The sequence below is a fragment of the Pteropus alecto genome, unplaced genomic scaffold, assembly GCF_000325575.1.
Source record: "Pteropus alecto unplaced genomic scaffold, ASM32557v1 scaffold17, whole genome shotgun sequence".
NCBI lineage: Eukaryota > Metazoa > Chordata > Mammalia > Chiroptera > Pteropodidae > Pteropus > Pteropus alecto.
This window is the reverse complement of record NW_006440645.1, coordinates 11,894,685-11,902,268: the sequence shown is the minus strand read 5'-3', so window position 1 is coordinate 11,902,268 and position 7,584 is coordinate 11,894,685. Positions and strand designations below refer to the sequence as shown.

Genomic DNA, 7,584 nt, shown 5'->3' with positions numbered 1-7,584 from the left:
CTTCCTTTTATTCTTCTTGTGATTTGAGAAGCTTATATCCTATTTCTAATATTTTACTAGTTACACACATAAATGTGCACAAACACAGAGAATAAATTTGTAGCTATGGCTTTATCACTACGTAAAATATTACTTTAATGATTATTTAGCTTTTAATTATGCAGTTTCCTAGCTTTAAAATTTTTCTTTAGTACCATGAGTTTGCCATTCTTAAAATCTTTACTTCTGATTATTTCTTCCCATTTGTCTTGATTACTTCTACAAGTAACTGTTTTCAGAGGGTTATATGCTCATTTTTAGGATTTAAAGTCTGAAAATGACCATGTAATTGAATGGCAATTTGATGGCGATTTTTTAAACCACACTCCCTTTCTATTTTAAATATACACATCTTTCTTTTAGCACTTAGTTTTCTAGATAAGTATAATTTTTATTCCATTTTCTGGTTAAAAAGAATCTGCCTAGAAGCTTGTGGAATTAAAAAAGAAAATTAACCTTGAAACAAACCTCTTCATCTGAATTAGTTTTGGTGTGGATTTTCACCGCACTTGGTGGTCCTGTTTAATATGCATATTCAAGACCTTTCCTTAATTCAGTGAAAGTTTCTAATATTACATCGTGGATAGTCCTTCTCCTCCATCCCCTCCGTTGTCACTTTCTGGAGTTCTTATTGTGTCGTGATCTCAATAATTTCCCCTTCTGATAACCTACCCCTTTTAACTGCCTGGTTTGCTTTACAGGAAGTCTTTCACTTAGTTTTCCAAAACGGGTTATTTACACGCTCATTTCAGTGTCCTGAATATTTGCCTAGAACTTTGTTCTAAACTACATGTTTACTTTGCACTGAATATTTGATCATTTTTGTATCCTCTGCACCTATTTTTCCTTCGTGCTTATTATCTTATCATTCTAGGTCTGACAGATTAAAATGTTGAGCAATTCGTACTTTTCTTCATTCCCAGGATTGCAGGGCAGTGGGGTGAGGGTGGGCGTAGTATGTGACAGGACACATTTTTACTCCTTCCTTTTAAGTTGCTCTATGCAAATACTGCACTATAGGCCAGTGCATATTCACATTCTGCTTTATTGCCAAAAGTCTTCACTGAACCAAACGCGTGGGTTGGGCTCTTCTCTAATGTCCAATAATATTACAGATTTTTTCCTTTTAGATTTTTGGTTTTTTTGAAGTAAGAAATGGAGCGTTCAGATATCTGTTCTCAGGTTATTTTTTATTAAAATAAATTTCCAGGCAAAAGAAAATGTTACAATATTAGTTCTACCTAAATTATTTTCATGTAAGTTTTTTTCATGTAATAAATTGAATACCCTGCTCTTAGCAAGGAGTCCTTCCTGTGTCCCTTTGTTTGGGATATCCTGTGAAGATGAAATGAACCCCTACTCAAAATTTGGCTTGAATGTTAAGACTGGTAACAGCACACACACTAAGAAGGCATAAAAAGGTTTATAGGTCTATGGCCATGCTACCCTGAACAAGCCCGATCCCATCTGATCTTGGAAGCTAAGCAGGGTCGGCCTGGTTAATACTTGGATGGGAGACGACCTAGGAAGACCAGGAGCTGTAGGTGTAAAATAAATAAATAAATAAAGGATTGTAAACTGGCAAGGTCCTTGCAATCTGTGAGGCCAACCAAGCATTGCCTCGCCTAAAAAAATAAAAAAATTAAAAATTAAAAAAAAAAGGTTTACCATACATTGGAAGAGAGCAAGAAAAAAGAGACTGGCTCGGTGATGTTTTTGTGGTTGAGGCGTGGGACCATGCGAGAGTTCTTGTACTTCACAAATTGAAGGAAATGTGTAGGCATAGGCTCGTGTGCTTTGAATGTTCCATTGGCACCAAAGTAGGAAACACCAGGGTTTTCTTTCAGTTTGCCCAGATGCGAGGCAGGAGGCGGAGATAGAGGGGTGTCCCTTAAATGCCATCAGCAAATACTGAAATATTAAATCAGACCCCTTATTATGCCCTTCTGTGACTGTTCCTATTTATTCATATTTATGCATACGCCAAATAGTTAAAATACTGTTACCATTCGACCCTAACTCTCTCCATGTTCTAGGTTTCTTGGTAGAGGGGGTTCTGCCTTGTTTACCATTACCTATTGTAGTCCTTCACAACTGACCTTACTGGGGACATAAGGGACATTAAGTATACGTTTAATACTTATTGCAGTTGGCTGAATTACCTCTTGTTAAAATAATATTTGGTTAATATATCTGAATTTTATTGTACTCTTTATTTAAGTTGTTCTTTATTGGTTTAACCTTAATATTCTTAAACATTTGTGAATTGAAAAGAAAACATTTTGGGGAATCATCGACAAAGTTGGGTCAAATTGAATTTTCAAGAAGGCAAATCATATCAGGTATTTATAGGTATTAATAAACAACCTCACCTTCCCTCCCTCCCTTCTTTCCTTGTCGCCTTTTGTACTTCATCATCGTCCTTTACTTCCCTAAGACTTTTATTTATTTGTTGCATTTTGAGACTGACAGTTTGATAATCTACACAGTAATATTTGGTACCCTGATAACTCCATTCTTCATGGATTATAACAAACTAGATTGAGAGACTGTGCGGTATAATTGGAACAGCGATAGCAGCGAAGTCTGATAGTCTGACAGCCTTGGGCTTGAGTACTGCCCATACCATCCTCAGTCATATGGATCTGGTGTTCGTAGGCCGTGGTTCTGTGTTCTGTCAAATGAAATAACATTGTCCTATAGGGTGGTAGAATTAATTAAGTAAAATACTACACACGAACCAACTGATACAGCACATGGGACGGCATCTGGCAAAACCCATGAGAAGATATATGAAGATGTATAAATTTGGTATTTTTTAACTCAGTTTTTTTGAAAGCGACTTTAGGCATCATGTGGTCTCCTGGTTTCCCACCGTAGATCCAAAGCTTATTTTTGGCATTCCTAGGAAATAGACGTTTCTGTGCCCCGCGGTCAGGCGATTTATATGGTAATACAGGAGTGGGCCCAGAATCGATTTTTTGTGAAGCTTTTCAAATAATGCTGAAGTGGAACCTCTGACTTTGGATGACTTGCTCCTTGTGTACCTAAGGCACCGGGGACCAGGGGGGCTCTTCTCTCAGTGCTACAGAACTCCTCTGTGACTGGGCTCATCTTCACCAGTTCAGGTCTTTGTGGATGGTGACACGTCCACAAACAGTGTTTATGCACAAGGACAAGGAGGCTTCATGAATTTAAAGAAGTATGGCTGTGGAGAAGTGGTTCCTAAGATAGCCGTGGTGGCTCTTCGGTGGCTGTGCATTGATCATCCATGACCAAAGAGGGATCTCAATAGCAAGACTCGCCCTGTGCTCAGGCCTGCGTATCAGAGCCCTGTGGCCATTGAGACTTTTAACCATTTTCAATCTAGCTAGTGTTTGAGATGATGTTTAGTGGAAGGAAGTGGATTACTGTCTTGGATTTGTCACTAAAAAACATAACTGCCCATTCTTAATCTCAAAGGCAGAATCATCGTGAGAAAAGCAAGTTAAATATAGATCTTTGTTTGAAATACAGAGCAGTTACTGATTGTTAGTATTTTATTCTGCAGACATCTTGATGTGTTTTTGATGAATGCAAAACATCATTTTTATAGCTTTGTAATTTAATATATGATCATCTTAGTCTTATCCACACTCTTGAAATGGACCTTACTCTTTTTCTCTAAGTGTGCTGAGTGTATTTGGCTGACAGTTATTACCACACGTTAGGAATCTTTATTTTCTCACATCTCTTCCCTGTGTCAGAGCCTGAGGTTATGAGGGGTTTCTCCGTGCTGATTTTGCTAAATAATGGCCTATCTTTCACTGAAAACCAAAGCAAAACTCCAGTGGAAAAATTAAGGAATTATAAACCTAGAAATATGATGATAAGACATAAAATCATATGCATTTAATTTCTCCATCAATATATTCACCAGAAACTTACTTGGTGGTCTTCTTGGGATATAGAGATAATGTTAATAGTTAAAATTGCTGTTTTAATTTTAAAATAAGTATACCTTTTCTTCAGAACAAAAACAGGACAACTTAATCTACACTTACAAACTAAGGATTCATTGACGTCAAAAACATTTTGAATATAATTTGAATAGTGACCTTTTGATAGAAAAAATCCCCACATAGCATGCATAATATCTCCAGAAAGTGAGACACAGTTTTCATAAATTCTGAGGCAGTTCTTGTTTCTTTATAAACTTTTAGAGTGTAGACCTTGGCAGATTTTTTTTTTTTTGATAGCCTGTCAGCATTCAAATACAAAACTATGCAAACTAATGTTTGTACCAGGCTTCCATTTTTTTCCCCCTCATTTCAGCTAGTATTCTTTTTAATTTCATGATATTTACAGAAGCTATATAAATACTCCTATGCTGATAGATATTGGTACTACTTAATAGCTATATAAAGCTTTCATCTACAGATCCCAAGGGGATTTTTCAGAGTTACAATCTCCATTTTATGAAGGCAAAAGAGAATTCTCAGATAACAAAAGTCACCCCGAAGCTTTCCGCGCATGTAACTAATAATAAACTGGAATTGGAATGATTGCAATGAAAATTGTCTACTTATGTAAAGAATTTGTTTTTATATGAAGAATTGCCCAATTTTGTCCCAGAGGGAGGAGAAGCTTGTCTTCTCGTGCCTGTCTGGTGTTCGTTTCGTTTTGGTTTGATTTTATTCTTCTCTCCCCCTCTCTTCTTTCAGGCACACTGTCTTTTCATTTTAATTATTTTTTCCTCTAATAGTCCCCCCTAAGCTAGTATGAGAATATTAGAGCCCACTTTCCCAAAACCGTTGATGTTTATATCTACTATTTACTGGCCAAACAACTGAAAACACTCCACTTGTTATCTGTAGCCATTGTGATGTGGATGCTAATGGTTACAGTCCAGGTTTGAACAATTTCAGGAATTGACATAATTTCAAGCAGCAGAAACTGGATAAGAAAATATTTTTGAGCTGAAAGCTCTTTCTTTCATCTCTGAATTATTTTTATCTTCCTGTTGAAAGCAACATTGATTAAGAAAAATATTTTTACAAGTCAATCCAAGCAGTATATATATTTTTTCTTCTCTCCAGTTTATTGAAACTGTTCTATCGTGCTGTCTGTGCTATTAATTATATTATTCTTTTTAAAGTACGACATGATTTAAGCCACATAAAAAATAGAAGGCAAGACAATTTATTGAGTTATTAACTATTTTCATGGTGTCTTTACTGCTTGTTGTGGGAGACTTGAAAAATGGAGAGTTATTTTCACTTACACAGTGTCTACTGTTCGGATTTGGGGCTCACTTTCTTCAGGCCGACTTTAACAACTGTCATGTTTTAGGGCAAACCATGAGATGTCAAAAGGCACTTTAGAGACAGCCTAGTCTATGCCACCAAGACATCTGTTGGGTTTAGAAGATGAAGTTATTAGAGGGAAGATAGAGAGGGTGGGCCCCTTAAGAAGGGGAGGTTGCAGAGGGCTAATCTCAAGTACAAGGGCAGCTTACTGAGACTGAGAAGTAAAAGGGTTTTAGGATTTTTTTCCTTGTTTTTGTCCTTACTCATTTAAGAGTAAAAAACCAATGTCCAGCTCATCCTGATGTGGTTATGTGCCTGTACAATGTTCACGTGAGAGCCAGAAGAATTAACGAGAGCATTTGTATTGAAGTCTCCCCTCCGTGGGGAGCCCGGCCGCCAGGGCATCTCTGAGCCCATGGAGAGCATCCGTGGGCCCCACGAGGAAAAGGGCTCCGCTAGGTGGCAGCACTGTACAGACAAGGAACAACATGATGACTGCAATGAAACAGGGACCGGGTCTAACCTTATATTTCAGAATACATGAGCCCTCCAAATTTTTGTCTGATCCCAAGAGGGAAAGGAGACCCTAACACATAATGGAAATTAAGCTTTCACCACTGGCAAGCTGTAAATTGGGCCAAACTGAGAACCTGAATTAAGAAAAAGACATAAAGTTTGTTTTTGCAGAAGAGGCACTGTGGGAAGCATTGAAATTATTAACAATATAGGCATTTTAAAATTAAAATGCGTTTTAAACCCAAACTTAGAGTTCTGAAAAAGAATAATTATCTAAATTAATTATTCAATTGGAAATGCATAATTGATTTCAGCATGGTTTGCTACTCTTAATTTACCTTTCATATTCTAGGGAGGAATCATTTGTTACAACTGTTTTATTTTTAAAGATGTGCAATTGAGATTTGACTTAAGTAATAACAAGAACTTCATCTACATAAAAATCAGTAGTATTTTTGGAGTTTTGTAATAAAAACAATAATAACCAACCACATGGTGTTCTCAGTTTTGCTGGAGAAGGTCCAAGTCTCCAAAATAAATGATGAAGAAATAAACAAATAAGTATCCTAACTTTTTACTTATGCCTGAAAAACTTTTAATTAAGTAGAAATGTCATTTTATTTTGCATTAAAAAATAAATTTTAAATTATATTAGGGGTGTGTGTGTGTGTGTGTGTGTGTGTGTTTGTGTGTGAAAATCACAGAGCTATTTTAACCTTGAGAACACATTTAAATGGGGAAAAAGTTGCAGGGGGGAAGTTGAATTTAATATGACAAAATATAACTATTAGTTTATCTTAGAAACAATTCGTTACACTATAATCTGTCTTCCTTGAGACTTTGACATGAATGTTTTTACTTAACATTCTTATTTTATTAGTGGGTTCCTAAAATCATGCTCAGCAATTCTTCTTGACTGTAGGATGTATACAGGCCATTGTGTCACATGACAGCAGCTTTCTTTTATCCATATACCGCAGTTATCAACTTCTGGTAGCACTTAGCCTGGGTAGTTTGTAGTAAAAAGGACATGTCTTTTAAAAGTTAAATTAAGCAATTGTTTTCTTTGTGACTACTGCCAACCAATCTGTTTTCTGTTAATGGAGAGAGCCGTTAATTAAAAACAGCAGAAAATCATGTTATTCTAAATTCTAGTAAAAATAGTACTTATTCAGTATTTACTATAAGTTGGATTTTATGCTAGACGCTTATGATCTCATGTATTACAGACAATAACCCTTAGTTGTAAGTGCTATGGTTATTCTAGTTTTTACATCGGGAGAAACAGAGATGCAGAGAGTTTGGATAACTGGCAGAAGGTCACACATTTGGTATAGGGCAGATCCGGAATTCAAATGGAGGCAACTTGTCTCCAGGGCACATGCTCCCGAGCACTATGTCACAGGGCCCCGCTAGGTTAGAAACCACTCACATTTAAAGAGAGTTCATCATCTACCCAACATCTCACTGTGCCCTTTAAAGCATTAAATCATCTACTACTTAAAACTGTGGGAGAGAATCATCATTTCAGATATTAGAAAAATTTAAAGATGGTAAGTAACTTATCTAAGTAAATATAAAAATAAATGTGGGTTAGGAATGTGAACGTAGTTCTTTCTCAGAATCTGGAGTTCTCAACATGTGCTCTAAAGCTTTGTCTCAGGACACCAACGTGCCATGGATGTTAATCACTTTTTTTTTGGTGAAGAATTTGGAGTAATAATTTCTATATTTGTAACTC

The 7,584-nt window shown here is 36.4% G+C and overlaps 1 pseudogene; it reads left to right on the top strand.

The window, feature by feature from the left end:
• The first annotated feature begins 1,468 nt into the window (after window positions 1–1,468).
• LOC112484632 lies at window positions 1,469–1,586 on the top strand (annotated as a pseudogene).
• Window positions 1,587–7,584: the final 5,998 nt, after the last annotated feature.